Genomic DNA, 20,616 nt, shown 5'->3' with positions numbered 1-20,616 from the left:
TTTGATAAAGATGTAAAGTAGATTCCATAAATTTATCATTTTCATATTTAATTACAACTAATAATTAATATTGATAATGTGATTAATAAATAAAATACTAATACTAATAATAATAATAATAATAATAATAATAATAATAATAATAATAATAATAATAATAATAATAATAATAATAATAATAATAATAATAATAATAATAATAATAATAATAATAATAATAATAATAATAGGATTTATCAAAATAATACTTAATAATAATAAGTAAAATGATAAAAGTAATAAAAATAATGATAATAGTAATAATACTAATATTAATATCAATATTATTAGTAATAATGAATGTAATAATATTGTTACTATAACTACTATATTTATAATTAAATACACTATATATTAGTATTACATATCATTGATTATGTAATATAATTATATAATATACATTACCTGATAACTTATATTGAGTAATATATTTTATACATTTTAACATATATTACAATATACATATAATAATTATATATAGGAATCATACATTTATATAAATTCATTTTAATTATAACTTCATTAGTTTTATATCTTATTTTACATATTAACTTTTAAATGTTTAAATTATATTTTATTAATTCCAATTATTATTATTATTATTATATATATATATATATATATATATATATATATATATATATATATATATATATATATATATATATATATATATATATACTTACATTTATAATTATATATAAATATATTTATTTACAAACAATTGTTCGTGAATCGTCGGAAATAGTCAGAGGTTAAATGAATCCATGTAAACAGTTCAAAAATTTTGAGATTAAATTTTACAGACTTTGCTTATCGTGTCGGAATCATATAAAGATTAAGTTTAAATTCGTTCGGAAATTTTCGGGTCGTCACAGCGGATACGATACCATCTGGGTTATTGTTGACCGTCTCACTAAATCTGCACACTTCTTAGCCATGAAGGAAACTGATACGATGGAGAGACTCGCTCAATTATACATAAAAGAGGTTGTATCTCGCCATGGTGTGCCCTTATCGATCATCTCAGATCGCGATCCCCGTTTTGCTTCCAGATTTTGGCGTTCTTTGCAAGAAGCCTTGGGGACTCGTCTCGACATGAGTACTGCGTATCACCCACAGAACGACGGGCAAAGCGAACGCATGATTCAGACTTTAGAAGACATATTGCTGCATGTGTCATTGATTTCGGAAAGGCTTAGGAAAGGCATTTGCCGCTAGCCGAATTCTCTTACAACAACAGTTATCATTCGAGTATTAATGCCGCACCTTTTGAAGCGTTGTATGGCCGTAAATGCCGATCTCCCATTTGTTGGGCCGAGGTAGGCGAAACGCAAATCACCGGACCCGAGATAGTCCATGAAACAACTGAGAAGATTGTCCAAATTCAAGCGAGACTCAAGACGGCCCGTGATCGCCAAAAGAGTTATGTCGATCTTAAACGTAAAGACTTCGTATTCAATGTGGGTGACCGTGTAATGTTGAAGGTCGCACCTTGGAAAGGTGTAATCCGTTTTGGAAAACGTGGGAAGCTCAACCCACGATACATTGGTCCTTTTGAAATCTTGAAGCGTGTTGGACCCGTTGCTTACCGTTTAGATCTTCCAACTCAATTGAGCTCAGTTCATCCTACCTTTCATGTATCAAATTTGAAGAAGTATCTTGCTGAACCGGAACATGTCATACCATTGGAGGAACTTACAATTGATGACAAACTCCACTTCGTGGAAGTGCCTGTCGAAATTATGGACCGTGAGGTCAAAACTTTGAAACGCAACAAGATTCCAATCGTCCGAGTACGGTGGAATGCCAAACGAGGACCTGAGTTTACCTGGGAACGAGAGGATCAAGTGATGCAGAAGTATCCTCACCTTTTCCCAACTCCTCCATCTACCTCAGCTTAAAATTTTGGGATGAAATTTTCTTTAACATGTGGGTAATGTAACGACACTGGATTTTCCGACTATTATTTATTAATATTTATTATTAATACTTGCGTGTTAATAAATGTATTTTTATACATTTACTTGTTGCCGTATTTGACTTTACATGGCCCGACTTGTCTTTGTGACACAAGTACTTTTCACGAATAATATTTTCGAACATTATTTACATTCATGATTAATTATTATTAATCATTTTTAATTAACTAATGCAAGTAGTTAATTACTTGGGCTTTATTTAATTAATTGTTACATACTTGGACTTGGGCTTTTATTAATGGACATGGACTTGGAAGCCCAGACAAAACAAGATTAGTTAGTCATATGAGGAGACTTGTTACTAGCATACTTACACCTCTTTCCCATGTCATTTAACTTTATTACCATTCTAAGCTTTCACCATCACCCATGCATGAAAGAAGCAAGTTGACCCTTCCCCTTTGAGCCCTTGGCCGACGGTTTGTATGGGGAGAAAGGGAGATCCATTTTCATTTTTATTTGCTACTTATTAACTAGTTTCTACCTCACTCTTCACACACATACTTGCACCACTTCTCTCACTACAATTTTCTCTCATTTTTCTCTTAAACTTTGTAAGTTACAAACTTTATTTCTTCTTTCTTTTTCTCTTTGAAACCGAAACATACATCATCATCATCAATTTACTTCTTACTTGTTTAGTTACTTGTTGTTGTTTGTTGTTGTTAAAGATCAAGTTTTCTAACTTGTATCTTCATGTAATCTTGTTCTTCCATCTTTGTTTGATGAAGAATTAAGAACAAGAATCTAAACTTGTTAGTTTATGGTTCTACACTTAAATGTTATAAGATTTAAAGTTCATAAAATTTATAATCATACTTGTGTTAATGTTTTGTAGACTTAAATTCTTAAGATCCAAGCTTGACTTGAATCTTCTTAAGTATGAAACAAACATGAACATAATACTTGTAACTTTAGTTTATTTCTTTTTTTTATAAGTACTTTAAAGTTGTGATGTTGTTAATTTGGTCAAATATTACTAGTTAAACTTGATCTCATATTTCTTGAAACTAAAGTTAACCTTATAAGTTCAAGAACACGGAAGTATAACTTTTCTAGTTATAACTTCATACACTTGTGTTGGATCTAAGTGTCTATAGCTTATGGTCTTCCAAATTTGTTGTAAACAAGAGCTTATAAGCTTATATACATTTTACAAGTTGAAAATCTAAGTTTCATAACTTATGGTTTCATTAAAGTGAAGATCCAAGTTCTATAACTTAGGATCTAACTTAAGAACACTACATCTAGACTTTCTAGTCTAGGATCTTTAAGATCTAGCTAAGATCTAAGTTCTACAACTTAAGATCTTGATTATTTAGTTTACTTTCAAGTTTGTAGCTTAATATTACTATTAGAACTCATGTATGTGTCGGATCTAAGATCTTGATGTAACTTTGGTTCATCAAACTACTTACAACCCTTAATTGAGTTGTGCTACATATCTTAGACTTACACTAGTGTTATGATGGTCAAAACTTGGTTAAGATGATGCAAACACATCAACGAGTTGTACATTTGAAGCTATACGCATCAAGGATGTGAACCGTGATGAGCATCAAGCACCAAGAACCCACTAGAACACCTTTACTTACTGTTTCTGGAACTGATCATTAACCTGGGCCATTGGAAAAGTTGATTTCCAGCTATTTTTTTTCGAGTAGATGATTTTTCGTTTAGACCTCGTCTTAATCCGAGTTACGGTTTAGGATTTATGGCCATCCGAAAGTCACTACACCCTTTTAACGTTGTGCTGAAATTTCTGACCTACTCGCACTTAAACCGTCACCACGGTCAAACGAAGACAAGTTTGGTTCTGGAAATTGGTCAGCCTCTAGGGGACTCATATACAGAGCCATGGCCACTGGTCTCACCTCATTTCAGTTTGTATAGAGGTCATGGCGACTGAACGAAGTCAGCCTTTATTTCAAACTCTATTCTTGAACGAAACTTACTTTACACTTTTTACTTGATGATGAATGATGATGATACTTAAGACCTAATTTACATACTTTTAAACCTTTGGGAATGATTTACTGACTTAGTAACTTTTGACTTAGGTTGAGGACCTTCCGGACCAACCACTTGCTTACTATTCCCGCGTATCGACTTTTACTACTTTCCACTGTGAGTTATAGCATCCCTTTTTACTTTAACTATTTTGGGAACTGAGAATACATGCGCATTTTACGTTTTACATACTAGGCACGAGTACTTAAACTTTATAAATGTGTGGGTTATACAACGGCATAAACTTTACCCTTAGCTCGGTAACGTTTAGTCATTGGTCTTTGAGCCGGTGAACGCGAATCTTAGATATGGATCCATAGGGTTTGACATCCCCACTCGGGCTAGTAGTGCTAGCATTTAACGGGTGTTTAATACTTCGTAAACTTACGCACTCGCCAAGTGTACTTTTAAGGGGTGTTATTTACGTTAAGTTAGTTACCAAGTGCCCACGGTTATAGATATACTTTTCATACTGTTTTGAAATACTGAAATCTCGTGGCCTACCTTACATTACTGTTTTACTTAAACTATAGCTCACCAACCTTTGTGTTGACGTTTTTAAGCATGTTTTTCTCAGGTGCTTAAGGTTTTATTGCTTCCGCTGTACTAGTCTTGCTGTAGGCTCCCGCTGCTTATTAGGGATGTCTTCGCATGAAACATTTAATTTGCATTCAAACTATGTTAATTTTGAAAAGATGAATTTGTAACGACCTATGGGTCACGTACTATTATTATTGCCTTCTATTCGTAGAAGCACACTATCGGTTGTTAAACATTTGATGTCAGTTATGACGTCACCTTTTCTTATGAATGCAAACTTATTTTAAAACAGTATATAGTGTTTGACTTTGTAATGATCATGTTGTTGATGATCCGTACACGTTGATTTTGTACGGGGCATCACACAGAACGTTTGGTGAGCCGTATTTGGCATGCCGTTTACATACTGGCAGGCCGTATGGTAGGCCGTATGGCAGGCCGTTTGGCAGGCCGTTTTTGGTGCATGGTCAGTCTGATTCACTGGATCGTAACTTGATTTCTTGTCTTTCACCGTTTTCGCTCTAGAATCTTCGTTTTAGCTCCGTTTTGCTTGATTCTTTTTGCATCATCTTTGTAATTACTTGATCTACAAAATCAACCAAAAAAGCAATAATTTTGCAGACAAAGTTTTAATCTTTATTGTTTTGGGGCTCAATTTAGGGGGTAAAAACGTGACTTTTTGTCCGATATCAAATACCCCAAACTTAGCTTTGCTTGTCCTCAAGCAAGAAAGCGAGAATATAAGGATCTTTCTAATAGATTCTCCCCTGTCCTACCCGTAGATCTTTTTATTATGCCTTCATCAGAAGTCGGCACATCTTTTGAAAGTATTAGAAAAAGTTTCAAGCTTCAATGATTCGGTCGCCAGATTTCAATCGCGTCCATAGTGGAAAAGACCTACTTTTCAACTCTCAGATGTAGAATATACATGATCAGGCTCCTCACTAGCAGATCACTCATATCACTCAAGTGTTTAGGGTGTCCTATTCTAATTGTATTGTCACTCAGAAGCCAGTTGTGTAACAGTTCTTATCATAGGCTTGGTAAAGCATCGATATCTCCACCGGTTAAGTAAGGACGACACTGATCTTCTTCCTAAGCATTCTTTCAAGAGGAAGACGGGTTATAGGGTTTGGTTGGAAATTTATGAATTTGGTGAAAGAGATCCAGATCTCTTGATTTATGAGAGAATTGATAGACTTTGATTCTTCAGAGTATCCATTTTGGATAGATAATGGCTGAGAATTCCCGTAAAGGTTTTCTTTGGAAGAGGCGGATTTTTCTAAGACTTTGTCTAGAATTTTCTTTTGCTCTTCCAGCTTTCTTCTTCAGGGCATCTCCTTGGGTTTCTTTTTTCCTTATTAGAGACTTTGCTCTTTCATCATTTTTTTATTTTTTTTTATTTTATATTTTTTTCGGCATACCCTTTCTTCATAACTTTTGTCCTTCGTTCTTGGTGCCCAGAGAGGAAGTGATAATATACTGAAAATAGGTCTTTGACCTATCAAAAACAATCAAGGGTTCGGAATCTTTCAACTAGTGCTTTTGAAGCGAATTTGATCGATCTATCTCTTCATTAATCTCTAGATCTTTTGGTGAATGGAAAGGGAAGTGAATGGTAAATGGTGTATTTTGGGGGTGAATTTGGGGTGAATTTTTCTGATTCATCAACTCTTTGTGTGAGTTGGTCGGTTTAAATTGCGTGGAGTGGAAACGGAAACGGATGGCTTTTTGTCTTCTCTATTCAGAATGATTTCGGAAGGAGTATCGCACCTGCACCACGTATGGTGCTCACTAACCATTGGTCTTGAAACTATGTCTGAACCAAGTTCTGACTTGAACCGTACACCGGCACGCTCATCAATTGAAATAATAAAGTACTGTAGATTTGATGGGTCATACAGATACTTTAGGTCCAATATTCCTCACTTTTTAGAGTAGGGGTCGTACTTGATCATGCGTAGCCTTTTTCATATTTTCTTAAAAGAAATCTTTTGACACAAAACATAAGTTTCAGCTTAATCTTTCCGTTCTAATAAATGTTCCAAAAACCGATTTCTAGCAATTTTATTAGATCTTTTAGGCAAAAACAAAGTAAGAATTTTTCAAAATTACCCAATATCCATTGCTTAATTACTTTTGGACAAAAGAATTTTTCAAAACTTGGCGTTTTATGGTTACTTGACTTTAAAACTTAGACCTTTAAAAACCTTACCCGTTACCCCACACTTAGAAGAACATTGTCCCTAATGTTCTCTAGAAAGAATATTTTAATACTTTATAAATTAAGGACATTGACAAATTTTAAAATTTTGTCGAGGGACGGACTAGGACAATGATCCTAAACACCCTCACTCCTAAAAAGAAACAAATTTTTAAAATTTTATTAATTTATGTTTTAAAAGTTATAAGGTTTTCATATAAAAAAAAGAGAGAGAAAAGGGGACCTCATGCGATCGCATGAGATTTACCCTGTAACCTCATGCGATTGCATGAGGCTAGAATTCAGGCCAGGATCAAAAAGGCAGTCGAGTTCTGCTCTCCACACAACACACACATATACACGAACATACACCCCAAAACCTCTCAATTTTCATCAAGTTTTCACCAAATTCAACCAAATTTCTTGCTAGAATTCGCTCTAAACATGAATTTGATAAGGAGTTTATCAAGAAGGGTAACAATTTCGCCTCTAAACCTCTTTAAATTTGATTTTTAGTGTTCTTGAGCTATATTTTTCCTAATTTGATTTTGTTAATTTCTAGTGTAATTAGAGTTAAATTGTTAGTATATTATGCATGTATAACCTAGATTGATGCTATTTAACATGATTTGAAGCCGAAAACTTCAAAATTTTTATGAATATAGGGTTTGTGTTCTTGAGCAATTTGGGGCTTTTTGATATAAACAGGTTATGGCCGATTTTTGTTATGAATTATTGCTAAATTAAGTAGTATAACATGTTTAGGTAGCTAAATGATCCAAACTTTGATCCTAAACATGATTTTTGATAATTAAAGTGGACTTTTTAGGTATAAAATTCATGAACTTGATTAAATTGATGTAAATGCCATTTGAAACTTGTTTAATTACTAGTAATGGTTGTTTTAACATGTTATTTGAGTTAAATGCTTATGAACTTTGTAAACATTTTCATATATGCTTATTTGAAAAAGTGTAGAATTGTAAAAAAAAAAATTGTGAAAATGTTTATAAGTTTAATTTTGATTTAACATGTTATTGTAATTATTTCAATTTGTTATTTTGCTAACACTAATGCATATTTAGATGCACAAATTTTGTGTTTAATGTGTTTTGCAGAGATTTACAGATACTGATGGTGCAACATCATCATCCAGGCAACCTGCTCCAGAACCTGAACCAGAAATGCAATATGAACTTGAACCGGAGCAACAAAAGGAACCACAACAACAACCTGATGAACACGTTCCATATTATGATCCGCTGCAATTTGTTGATGCCTTCATAGTATTTCCGATGCATCCGCCAGTAGAATATCCAACGATTCCTGAACACACGTTGCATCCTAATATGAGATTCGATAGAAGCTGGAGAGATTACCCAATATATCAAAGTAACAAATTCAAACTGATACCGAAAAATGTAGAAGTGCCAAGGGTAATCGATTGGGAGCCTTTGGAAAGGGTCCAACTTGCTAACTCAGTTAGACATCATTTGATCCAAAGGTATGGCAGCTCTTCTTTTCACGATTGGGAACGTCTATTCACCATTCGTATACCTGTATATAAGGAATGGTGTATTGAACTTATGAGTACTATAGCGTTAAATGCAGATGTGGATAGATTAGATGATAGAAGTTTTCTTAGATTTATACTTGGCCGTAGGATGTACAGGATGTCCATGCTGGACATGGCCAGGGCTTTGCAGATATATACTCCTAGTGAATTACTACTACCCGATTGTATGAATTTGATTTATCGTGGTGAAAGGGTAGATAGGAATTTTGACACGAACGCCGTCTGGAGGCGTATGTCAGATTATAATGTTTTTACGTTGGGAGGAAAACACTCCTACTTACATATTAACAAAGCCGAGCTTCGTATAATTCATAGATTTTTGGCTAACTCGATTACACAGAGAGTTCACAATAAGGAGAAAATCACCTTACATGATTTATTTTACCTAAAGTGTATTCGAGACCCAAGAGGCTTTGTTAATATCCCTTACTGTGTTGGTTTTTATTTGTCTAAGATGGTGGAAGGAATACAGGAAGGGGGAATAATAGGAGGAGGTATTTTTGTTACTCTCATTGGAGAGTATTTGGGTGTAGATAGGGAACAAGGGGGTCCACTTTTGGAATGTAGGGAACAGGTTGAGCCTTTAGAATTGAAGGTCTATCAAGGTGCTAAGGTATTAAAGAGCAGACGAAACCAGGCAGTACCCTATGAAGGTCGTCATCCACAGGTAGAGAGAGGATCAAATGAGGAAATGGAGGAAGAGGATGACATTAGGGATGTCATTAGGGAGGCTATGACTGATGTCTACCAGCATTTAGATGAGGTAGATATGACAAACGGGGAGAGATTTAGTCGGATGGAGCAGTGGCAAGCCCGGAATGATTACGAGCATTTCAGGCAATGACAGCATGATAGATGGGACTATCATCAGCGTCAAGATTATGAGCCGGCTGTCACCTCAGGATCACTACATCCCGATCCGACCCGCTTACTATCCTCCACACCAGCCCGAGATGAGACCACCATATACTCTCTACGACCCTAACCAGGCCTATCAGTACACCTATCACCAACCATGGAACCCGGACGACGACATGAACTGGAACCCCTATCCAGATTGATATAGTTCCTGTTGGTGATTTCTATGATTTTTATTTTTTTATTATTTTTATTTATTTATGTTTAAACACATTATATTTTGATACTTTTATTGTAATGTTTAATATTTTTACTTGTTGTACTAATATTTCATATTTGATTTGAAAGTGAGATTTTAAGTTCCATTTCAAATTACCATGCATGTTTATATTTGTATTGTATGTATTTTATTTCATATACACAACAGGGTAAAACAGCGCATTTTCAAAGACTGGCATTAAGTTCAGCAAAAGCTACTAATTTTGAAGACAAAATGAAAAACAAATGTGATGTAACAACAAGACGGAATGAACAAATGATGTGCACCATTTATCATTCAACAAACAAACGCTAATATGTTTGGAAACTTTGGTAAAATTTAATCATTTTTCTACGCTAATCACCCTCAATAATTTAAATTGTTACTGATTTCTTGCAAATGAGGGCATTGCAAGATCTTAAGTGTGGGAAGGGGTTAAATTCTTTCGAATTTTTTAAATTTTTTTTAATTATACACTTGGTTACCATTAAAAATACTAGTAACGCAGTAGTTGTATTAGAATTTAGTGCTCTCTGATAATAAAGAACAGCCCTAGTCTTATATACTGACTACCCAATTCTAGTAAAAATTTTCAAAATTTTTAAATAAATGAATTCAAAATCATGTTTATACATATTTATGAACGATAAAACTAGGTGTTAAGCACCGAAATTATTGTTACCTCGGAAAGGACATAAATTGAGAAACAACCCAAAATGTTAGAATTCATTTAAAATGGAATAGAGGACAATAAAAAGGCAAAGAAAGGAAAATAAAAGCCAAGTGTGGGTGATGTGCGTAGAGGTGTATATGAAATAGCTTATATTTTACAACGAAATACTATTAAATACGATACAATTTTACACAAGATATTTATTTATTTATAGAATGGATATACCTAAACCTTGCTACAACACTTATAGGCAGTGTACCTAATAGTACAGTAGTGTAGTTTTTAGTAAGTCTGGTTCGTTCCACAGGGAAAATCTTTTAAACAAAGCTTAACGCTATATTAGTTTTATTTTATAAAAATACAAATATATATATAAGTAATATTATTATTATAAAAGGGGGGGGGGGGGTTTTACCGTTTAATGACCGGTTTGTCGATTTTTAAAACTTTAGTCGCAGTTAAAACCTAATGTAAAATATTAAAAATAAATATAACTTAATTTAAAGCGTAAAGTAAATAACGATAATGAAATTGCGATAAATAAAAGTGCGATAAAATAAACTTGCGATAATTAAAAAGTACGATAATTAAAAGTGCAGTTAAATAAATAAAAGTGTTATAATTAAAAGTGCAATTAAATATAAAATAAAGGAAATTAAATATGAAATAAAGGAATTATGCTTATTTAAACTTTCGTAATCATGATGTTTGACGTGTTGATTTTAGTTTTATGCCCATGGGTTAATTTTCCTTTGTCCTGTATTATTTAATATGTCCGTCTGGTTTTTGTCCATAACAGTCCATCAGTCATAAATATAAAGTGCGAGTGTCCTCGTCAAATTATCCTTATACCCGAAGTCAAATATTCCAACTAATTGGGGACTTAAACTGTAACAAGATTTTAATACTTTGTTTAATAATTACACCAGGTTATCGACTGCGTGTAACCCAAGGTTTTAATACTTTGTTATCAATTATGCCAAGTGTCCTTGTACATAATTTCACCCCTGTTTTAATAATTCTATAGACTATTAATCCATTCCCGTGTCCGGTTAAATGAACGATTATTCGTACATATAAATATCCCGCCCATCGTGTCCGATCGAGTGTATAGGGTTATTTATAGGTACGTCCAATTTTAAATCTTTATATTAAAATTAACAAACTATCATTTAGTTAAACAAATATAAAGCCCATTAATAGCCCATAGTCTAATTTCCACAAGTGTCGTTCTTTTGTCCAAACCCCAATTATGGTACAAAGCCCAATTACCCAATTTTAGTAATTAGCCCAACATCATGATTACTTCGTTTTAAATAAGCATAATAATAACTTAGCTACGAGACATTAATATAAAAAGGTTGAACATAACTTACAATGATTAAAAATAGCGTAGCGTTACACGGACAGAATTTCGACTTACACCCTTACAACATTCGCTAACATACCCTTATTATTAGAAATTAAAATTAAAATTAAAATTAAAATTATATTATAATTATATATATATATATATATATATATATATATATATATATATATATATATATATATATATATATATATATATATATATATATATATATATATATATATATATACGTTGAGAGAGTTGGATGGATGGATATATATAATGATGCACCAAAGCTCGATTTTTATAGGCATGTGGGCTGGAAAAGAGCCTCATCGATCGCATGAGCTTTGCCCTTCAAGGCCATGCGATCGCATGGCCAGCTGGGGAGGCTCACATATGTTTGTTTCTTCTGCCGACGGTTTATAAATAATAATATAATATATAAATAATTATAAGAATTATTTAAATATTATATTTTATTTATGTGCATAGTTGACTTGTAATTTTTAGTCCGTTGCGTCGAGCGTTGAGAGTTGACTCTGGTCCCGGTTCCGGATTTTCGAACGTCCTTGTGTACAATTTAATATCTTGTACTTTGTGTTTTGAATCTTGTACTCTTGTAATTTTGAGATGTTTCTTATCAATAATTGGAACCACTTTGATTGTATTTTGTACTTTTGAGCTTTTTGGTCGTTTGCGTCTTCAATTCGTCGAATCTGTCTTTTGTCTTCACCTTTTATTATTTAAACGAATATCACTTGTAAATAGAACAGTTGCAACTAAAAGCTTGCCTTTTTTGAGGGATAATGCTATGAAATATATGTTCGTTTTCAGCATTATCAAATATTCCCACACTTGAGTGTTGCTTGTCCTCAAGCAATATAGTCTTGAAATATACTAGAATCACTTCTTTATTCTTCACACTTTATACATCAGTGATTTCATTACGGCGGTATAAACAATGGTAGTAACGATGTGGTTTACAGTCCCACATGACTATAAAAATTTAGATCCTTTAAGGAAATTGGATCTTTATGAAAACATTTGATCTTTTTGAAAATTAAATCTAGCTTTTACCCTAGATAAGTTTTCCGGAATAACCCTTCACCGGTGTTTGCAAATTGTTTTTGTGGGTTTGGTGGGTTTCAGATTTGAAAATTTTAGCTCAAAACTTGCGGTTTTGTGTCACCCACTTGCTAACCTTGTATTGGGAAAGCAACACGTCCAGTATACTTGTTCCAAATATTACCTTTCGATAAACTACCGTCCGGTTGTAAAGGAAAGCGTTGAACAAGCAACTGTTAAGGCAATGTCCCCTGACATGCTTTTAATTATGGTATATAACGTGTCAGACGCAATTACTATCCTTTGTAGGAGCAATAGTAAAGCTCACCCTTATATTTTTTCGATCTGGCACAAGGTCCTGTCTTTGACCATGCTATACAACCACCGTTCTTACGGTTGACACCCGATTTGGTTCAGGTGACCTAATGAATTCCAGGTGAATTCCTAGGATTTTACGTTCAATGGTAATGAACGCATTGAAAATGGGTTTTCAGAAAACAAATCGGTTTGAGATTTTGATCAAAATATTTTTTCGTTCAAGCTCGAGTTTAGATATCATTGAATTCCATGAGTTTGTAATTCTCAATCTTTAAGGTCAATCTCTAGGATTGAGTAATATCAGACTTAAAAGCTGATTTTTTATCTTTAAAGGAGATTATCCTTTCTGGGGATCTGATTCATTAGTCTTATCCAGCTAATTTGCACGGCATCCTCCCTATTTTACAAGACAGATCCTCTCATGGTTAGGATAAGTCTGACCACTTGGCCACCCTGTTTGATGCTGAGGTCCGTGGATTTCCTGCTGATTTTAGAGATGACTTTTCTAGATTTTTCGTCAACCTACAGCTGGTCTGGACGACAACTTCATGACCTAAATCAAGAAGCGCGTTTCTTTTTCGGAAGACTTTACTTCCTTTAAGTGATGGAATTGATTCATCATGTAGATCCATCTTTCTTACAGTAAATCGGGTAAAACTGTTTAGTTTAGTCCAAAGCAAAAGTATCTTCAATTATTTGTTACAGAAATATGTGACATATGTTTAAGATAACTTGGTAAATTTTCCCACACTTGGCTTTTATTTTCTTTTATTTGCCTTTTTATTGTCCTCTATTCCATTTTAAATGAATTCTAACATTTTGGTTTGTTTCTCAATTTATGTCCTTTCCGAGGTAACAATAATTTCGGTGTTAACACCTAGTTTTATCGTTCATAAATATGTATAAACATGATTTTGAATTCATTTAATTGAAAATTTTGAAAAATTTTACTAGAATTGGGTAGTCAGTATATAAGACTAGGGCTGTTCTTTATTATCAGAGAGCACTAGATTCTAATACAACTACTACGTTACTAGTATTTTTAATGGTAATCAAGTGTTTAAATCAAAATTTTTTTTTTTAAATCCGAAAGAATTTAACCCCTTCCCACACTTAAGATCTTGCAATGCCCTCATTTGCAAGAAATCAGTAACAATTTAAATTATTGAGGGTGATTAGCGTAGAAAAATGATTAAATTTTACCAAAGTTTCCAAACATATTGGCATTTATTTGCTTAATGATAAATGGTGCACATCATTTGTTCATTCCGTCTTGTTGTTACATCACATTTGTTTTTTGTTTTGTCGTCAAAAGTACTAGCTTTTGCTGAACTTAATGCCAGTCTTTGAAAATGCGCTGTTTTACCCTGTTTTGTACAATCGACAATATACATACAATACAAATATAAACATGCATGGCAATTTGAAATGGGACTTAAAATCCCACTTTCAAATCCTAAATGTGAAATATTAGTACACAATAATAATAAAAATGATAAAAATTACATAAATATATCCAATAACATAAGTTTAAACATGAATAATTAAAAAGATAAAAACATAAAAATAACCAATGGAACTAAATCAGTCTGGATAAGGGTTCCAGTTCATCTCGTCAGGTGGGTTCCATTGTTGGTTATAGGTGTTCTGATAGGCTTGGTTATAGTCATACCGGTTAAAGGGTGGTCGGATGTCGGGGTTGTGTGGCGGAAAATGAGCAGGTCGAGTAGGCACGTAATTATTTGGTACCTGATATGATAGCTGACTCATGATTTGGTGCTGATGAACTAACCAGCTATCGTGTTGGCGTCGCCTATAATCCTCGTATACTCACTCGGAGTTTCACTGCTCGTACATACTATGTCTGGCCGTGTTCGTCATTGATTCATCATCTATACGAACGTGGACGTCAAGAATAGCATTTCGAAAGACATCCCTAATGTCTTCCGCCTCCTCCATTTCCTCGTCTGTACCCCTTTCTACCTGTGGATGAGGGCCCTCATAGGGTACTGCCTGGTTGCATCTACTTTTCAATACCTTAGGACCCACATAAAATTTCAATCCTAAAGGCTCAACATGTTCTCTACAAAGCTGTAATGGACCCCCTTGGTTCCTATCAACACATAAATACTCTCCAATGAGAGTAACAAAATACCTCCTCCTATTATACTCCCGTCCTGCATTCCTTCTACCATTTTAGATAAATAAAAATCAACACAGTAAGGGATATTGACAAAGCTTCTAGGATCCCGAATACACTTTAAGTAGAATAAATTATGTAAGGTTATTTTTTCTTTATTGTTACCTCTTTGTGTAATCGAGTTAGCCAAAAATCTATGAATGATATGAAGCTTGGCTCTGTCAATATGTGTACAGGAGTGTCCTCCCGCTCGTGTAAAAACATCAAAATGTGACATACGCCTCCAAATGGCATCAGCGTCAAAGTTGCTATCTACCCTTTCACCATAATGAATCAAATTTGTACAATCGGGTAGTAGCAACTCACCAGGAGTATATATCTGTAAAGCCCTGGCCATGTCCAGCATGGACATTTTGTACATCCTACCGCCAAGGATAAACCTAAGAAATCTTCTATCATCTATTCTAACTATATTTGTATCAAGTGATACAGTACTCATGAGCTCAACACACCATTCCTTATATACAGGTCTACAAATGGTGAAAAGACGTTCCCAATCTGTAAAAGAAGAGTTCCCGTACCTCTGAATCAGTAGCAGTCTGACTCTATTAGCTAGCTGAACTCTTTCCAAAGGATCCCAATCGATTACCCTTGGCACCTCTACATTTTTAGTTACCAATCTGAATTTGTTCCTTTGATATGTCTCGTAATCTCTCCATCTTCTATCAAATCTCAGATTAGGATGCAAAGTGTGCTCAGGAATCGTTGGGTATTCTACTGGCGGCCTCATCGAGAATACTATAAATTCATTAACAAACTGTACCGGATCATAATAAGGTACGTGTTGATCAGGCTGTTGTTGTGGTTCCTGTTATGGTTCTTGTTCGGGTTCTGGCTCGTGTTGCATTTCTGGTTCTGGTGCTGGTGCTGGTGTTGGAGCAGGCTGTCTAGATGATGATGCTCCTGAACCTCCAGTATCGGCTTTCTGCAAAACACATTAAACACAAAATTTGTGCATCCAAATATGCATTAGTGTTAGCAAAATAACAACTTAAAACATTCACAATAACATGTTAAATCAAAATTAAACTTATACACATTTTCACAATTTTTCACAATTCTACACTTTTTCAAATAAGCACATATGAAAATGTATACAAAGTTCATAAGCATTTAACTCAAATAACATGTCAAAATAGTCATTACTAATAATTAAACAAGTCTCAAATGGCAAATATATCAAATTAATCAAGTTCATGAATTTTGTACCTAAAATGTCCTCTTTAATCTTTAAAAATCATGTTTAGGATCAATGTTTGGATCATTTAACTACCTAAATATGTTACACTACTCAATTTAGCAATAATTCATGACAAAAATCGTCCATAACCTGTCTATATCAAAAAGCCCCAAATTGCTAAAGAACAAAAACCCTAGATTTCTAAATATTTTGAAGTTTTTGGCTTCAAATCATGTTAAATAACATCAATCTAGGTTAAACATTCATAAAATACTAACAATTTAACACTAATTATACTAGAAATTAACAAAATTGTCTTAGGTAAAATATTGGTAATTATCACAAAAACTAGAAAATTTATGAGTTTAGGGGTGTAATTTTTACCTTTTTGCTGAAGAATGAGAATTTAGGCATGATTAGAGCAAGAAAAATGACGAATTACAGTGGAAAAATGATGAAATTTGAGAGGATTTTGAGTGTTTTTCGTGTATATGTATGTTGTGTGGTGAGGAAGACAGACTCGCTGAGGTTTTCTATCTGGCTAGTTATCCAGCCTCATGCGATCGCATGAGGTTGGTGTGTAAACCCCATGCGATCGCATGGGGTGCCGGCTACAGTGTTTTTTTTTTGTTTTTTGTTTTTATAAAACGTTACACTTTATAAAACATAAAATTAATAAAATTTTAAAAATTTGTTTCTTTTTAGGATGAAGGCGTTTCGGATCGTTGTCTTAGTCCGTCCCTCGACAAAATTTTAAAATTTGTCACTTTTTAAACGCGGTTTTTAAAAGTAAAGATTTTTGGGTTTTTTAAATGTTTTTGGCATACTTTAATTCAATAAGATTAAAAATAATGATAATAAAAGTTCACGTCCCTCCCTCGGGTAAAGCAATTTCGGTTCAAAGACCTAGTCTTCAACTCACGACGAATTTTAAAAATCATATTTTTAACTTAGCAAAATAAAGTAAATTTTTGTTTTTAAATTCACACCAAACTTAAATTTAAAATGCATAAAATTAAAAATTCATATTATAAATTCGCACCAAACTTAAATTATATTTTTGTTTTTATACATACAAACTTATATTAAAAATATTAATTTTTCAAATATTTACAATTTTAAATATATATATTAATTTAAAAAGTTTACAATATTATTTTAATATTAATTTTAAAAACAAAGTAAAAATAAAATTAAAAATCTTTTTGGCTTTTATCCCACTTTAATCAATCAAATATTATTAAAAACATACGCCCCTCTTTTCGGTAAAGTAATTTCGATTTCATGACCTAATTTAACTCATGACGAATTTTTGAAATATTTTGGGTTGATTGATTAAAGATATTTATACCTTAAGAATAAACGTTAAATTTCGCAGTGATGTAATAAATTTTTGTATGATATCAATTATTTCGGTCGCAAGACCTAATTTTATCGAATACCAATTTAATACTTTATAGCAACCAAATTAGCGTTTATTATCAAAAGGTTAAAAATAAAAATAAAAATGAAAACTGTACAAGCTTACCTGTGAAATATATTTCTTAGTGATATGCTCTAGCCCACTCATAAGATAGTCGAACTAATTGATTTTCCATGGCTACATAGGCGTAACCTCGAACATTCAGTGTTTTTTCTTCTAAACATATGAACGGTTCGTCTCTGCATAAAGTAAAAAATTCGGTATTTGAATAGGTTTGATTATTTGAACATTTACCTTCATGTGACCATTTTCCGCATTTGTGACATCTTTCAAGGTGTCGTGCTCTTCTTTTCACTGCGGATTTTGATTTTCCTTTACCAAATTGTAACTTATTATTTTCGCATCTGGATTCTTTTCTTACTCCGTCCAATTTACCTCTGATTAATGATACCAGTTCACTTGGAAGTGTATCATTATTACGTTTAGTGATCAAAGCGTGTAGCATTAGACCATGGTTTAATTCACAGGAGGTCTTCATTTCGTAAAACCTAAAAAAAATAAAAATTCAGAATGGGGGAGAAGACTAGTTCTTTAGGGTCTGCTAGGGAAAGACCATTCGGGTTCCATTTTCGAAAATTACACGAAAACAGAAAATCTAACTCTAACAGAAATACATATTATTCTTTAAAAGACTTGATTCTACCCATACTTAGTTAGCTGTGGTATCGAAATTGTGATTAACTTCGTTGTCAACTTCCATCGGACTATCTATGTAATGTTTAACTCTGTGACCATTAACCTTAAATTCAATCCCATTTGAATTTATTAATTCTACTGTTCCGTATGGGAAAACTCTTTTGACTATAAATGGCCCAGACCATCTTGATTTCAATTTTTCAGGAAATAGCTTGAATCGTGAATTGAAAAGAAGAACTCTGTCTCCTTCTTTAAATTATTTTGAACTTCTGATTCTTTTATCATGCCATTTCTTCGTTCTTTCCTTATAGATTAACGAATTTTCGTATGCTTCATGTCTTAATTCTTCTAATTCGTTTAGTTGACTTAATCGTAGACGTCCAGCTTCATTTAAATCAAGATTACATGTCTTCAAAGCCCAAAATGCTTTGTGTTCAATTTCTACTGGAAGATGACATGCTTTTCCATAAATGAGTCTAAAAGGTGTGGTTTCAATTGGAGTTTTGTAGGCTGTTCTAAAAGCCCAGAGTGCATCCTCCAATTTAATGGACCATTCCTTCGGATTTGATCCTACGGTTTTCTCTAGAATACGTTTTAAAGCTCGGTTGGAATTTTCAACTTGTCCACTTGTCTGTGGATGATATGCGGTGGAGATTTTATGAGTTACTCCATATCTTTTAAGAAGTTTCTCAAGTTGATTATTACAGAAATGAGTTCCCCGATCACTTATTAAAGCTTTCGGTGTTCCAAACCTTGCAAAAAGGCGTTTTAAAAAATTGACTACAACTCGTGCATCATTAGTCGGGAGAGCTTGTGCTTCCGCCCATTTAGATACATAATCAATGGCAACGAGAATATAGAGATTATTATGAGATTTTGGAAATGGACCCATAAAGTCAATACCCCAAATGTCAAATATTTCACATACTTGAATGACATTTTGTGGCATTTCATCACGTTGACTTATTTTTCCGGCCCTTTGACATGCATCACAGGATTTGCAAAGAAGGTGTGCATCTTTGTAAATTGTAGGCCAATAGAATCCAGCATCATAAACTTTTCTTGCTGTGAGTTGAGGCCCATAATGCCCTCCTGTTGGTCCTGTGTGACAATGGTTTAAGATTTTACTAGCTTCATTTCCGAATACACATCAGCGTATTATTCCATCGGAACAACTTTTAAACAAATGTGGATCTTCCCAGAAATAGTGTTTTATATCACTAAAGAATTTCTTTCGTTTTTGGTACGACAATCCTTTTTCAAGGAATCCACATACTAAGTAGTTTGCATAGTCTGCAAACCATGAAATTTCATTATAATCTATCTTTAATAGATATTCATCAGGAAAGTTGTCTTGTATGGCCGATTCATTTAGAACTTCTAATTCGGGATTTTCAAGACGAGAAAGATGATCAGCGGCGAGATTTTCTGCTCCCTTTTTGTCTCGGATTTCAATATCGAACTCTTGTAAGAGTAAGATCCAACGGATTAATCGTGGTTTAGCATCTTGTTTCAAAAATAGGTATCTAAGAGCTGAATGGTCGGTATAGACCACCGTTTTTGCTAGAACGAGATATGAACGAAATTTGTCAAAAGCAAAGACAACAGTAAGAAGTTCTTTTTCAGTAGTTGTGTAATTTGTTTGTGCTCCTTGTAATGTCTTACTAGCATAATAAATAGGTTGAAATCGTTTTTCAATCCTTTGTCCTAAAACGGCTCCCATTACAAAATCACTTGCATCGCACATAAGTTCGAACGGTAAATTCCAATTTGGAGTTATCATAATCGGCGCATTAGTGAGTTTCTCTTTAAGAATATTAAAAGATTTGATACATTCATCTGAAAAGATGAATGGAGCATCCTTTTCTAGGAGTTTATTCATAGGAGTGGCAATTTTAGAAAAATCTTTTATGAAACGTCGGTAAAAACCGGCATGCCCTAGAAAACTCCTAACTCCTCTAACATTGGTGGGATGTGGAAGTTTAGCAATTACATTTACTTTAGCTCTATCCACTTCAATTCCTTCCTTTAAAATTTTATGTCCAAGAACGATGCCTTCTTTAACCATGAAATGGCATTTCTCCCAATTAAGAACTAGATTTGATTGTTCGCATCTAATAAGCATTCGTTCAAGATTAACTAGACATGATTCAAATGTATCACCGAAGACTGAAAAGTCATCCATGAAAACTTCCATGCATTCTTCTATCATGTCATGAAAAATCGCCATCATGCACCTT

This window comes from Rutidosis leptorrhynchoides, chromosome 7 (genome assembly GCF_046630445.1).
Source record: "Rutidosis leptorrhynchoides isolate AG116_Rl617_1_P2 chromosome 7, CSIRO_AGI_Rlap_v1, whole genome shotgun sequence".
NCBI lineage: Eukaryota > Viridiplantae > Streptophyta > Magnoliopsida > Asterales > Asteraceae > Rutidosis > Rutidosis leptorrhynchoides.
Note: the sequence above shows the minus strand (reverse complement) of the source record.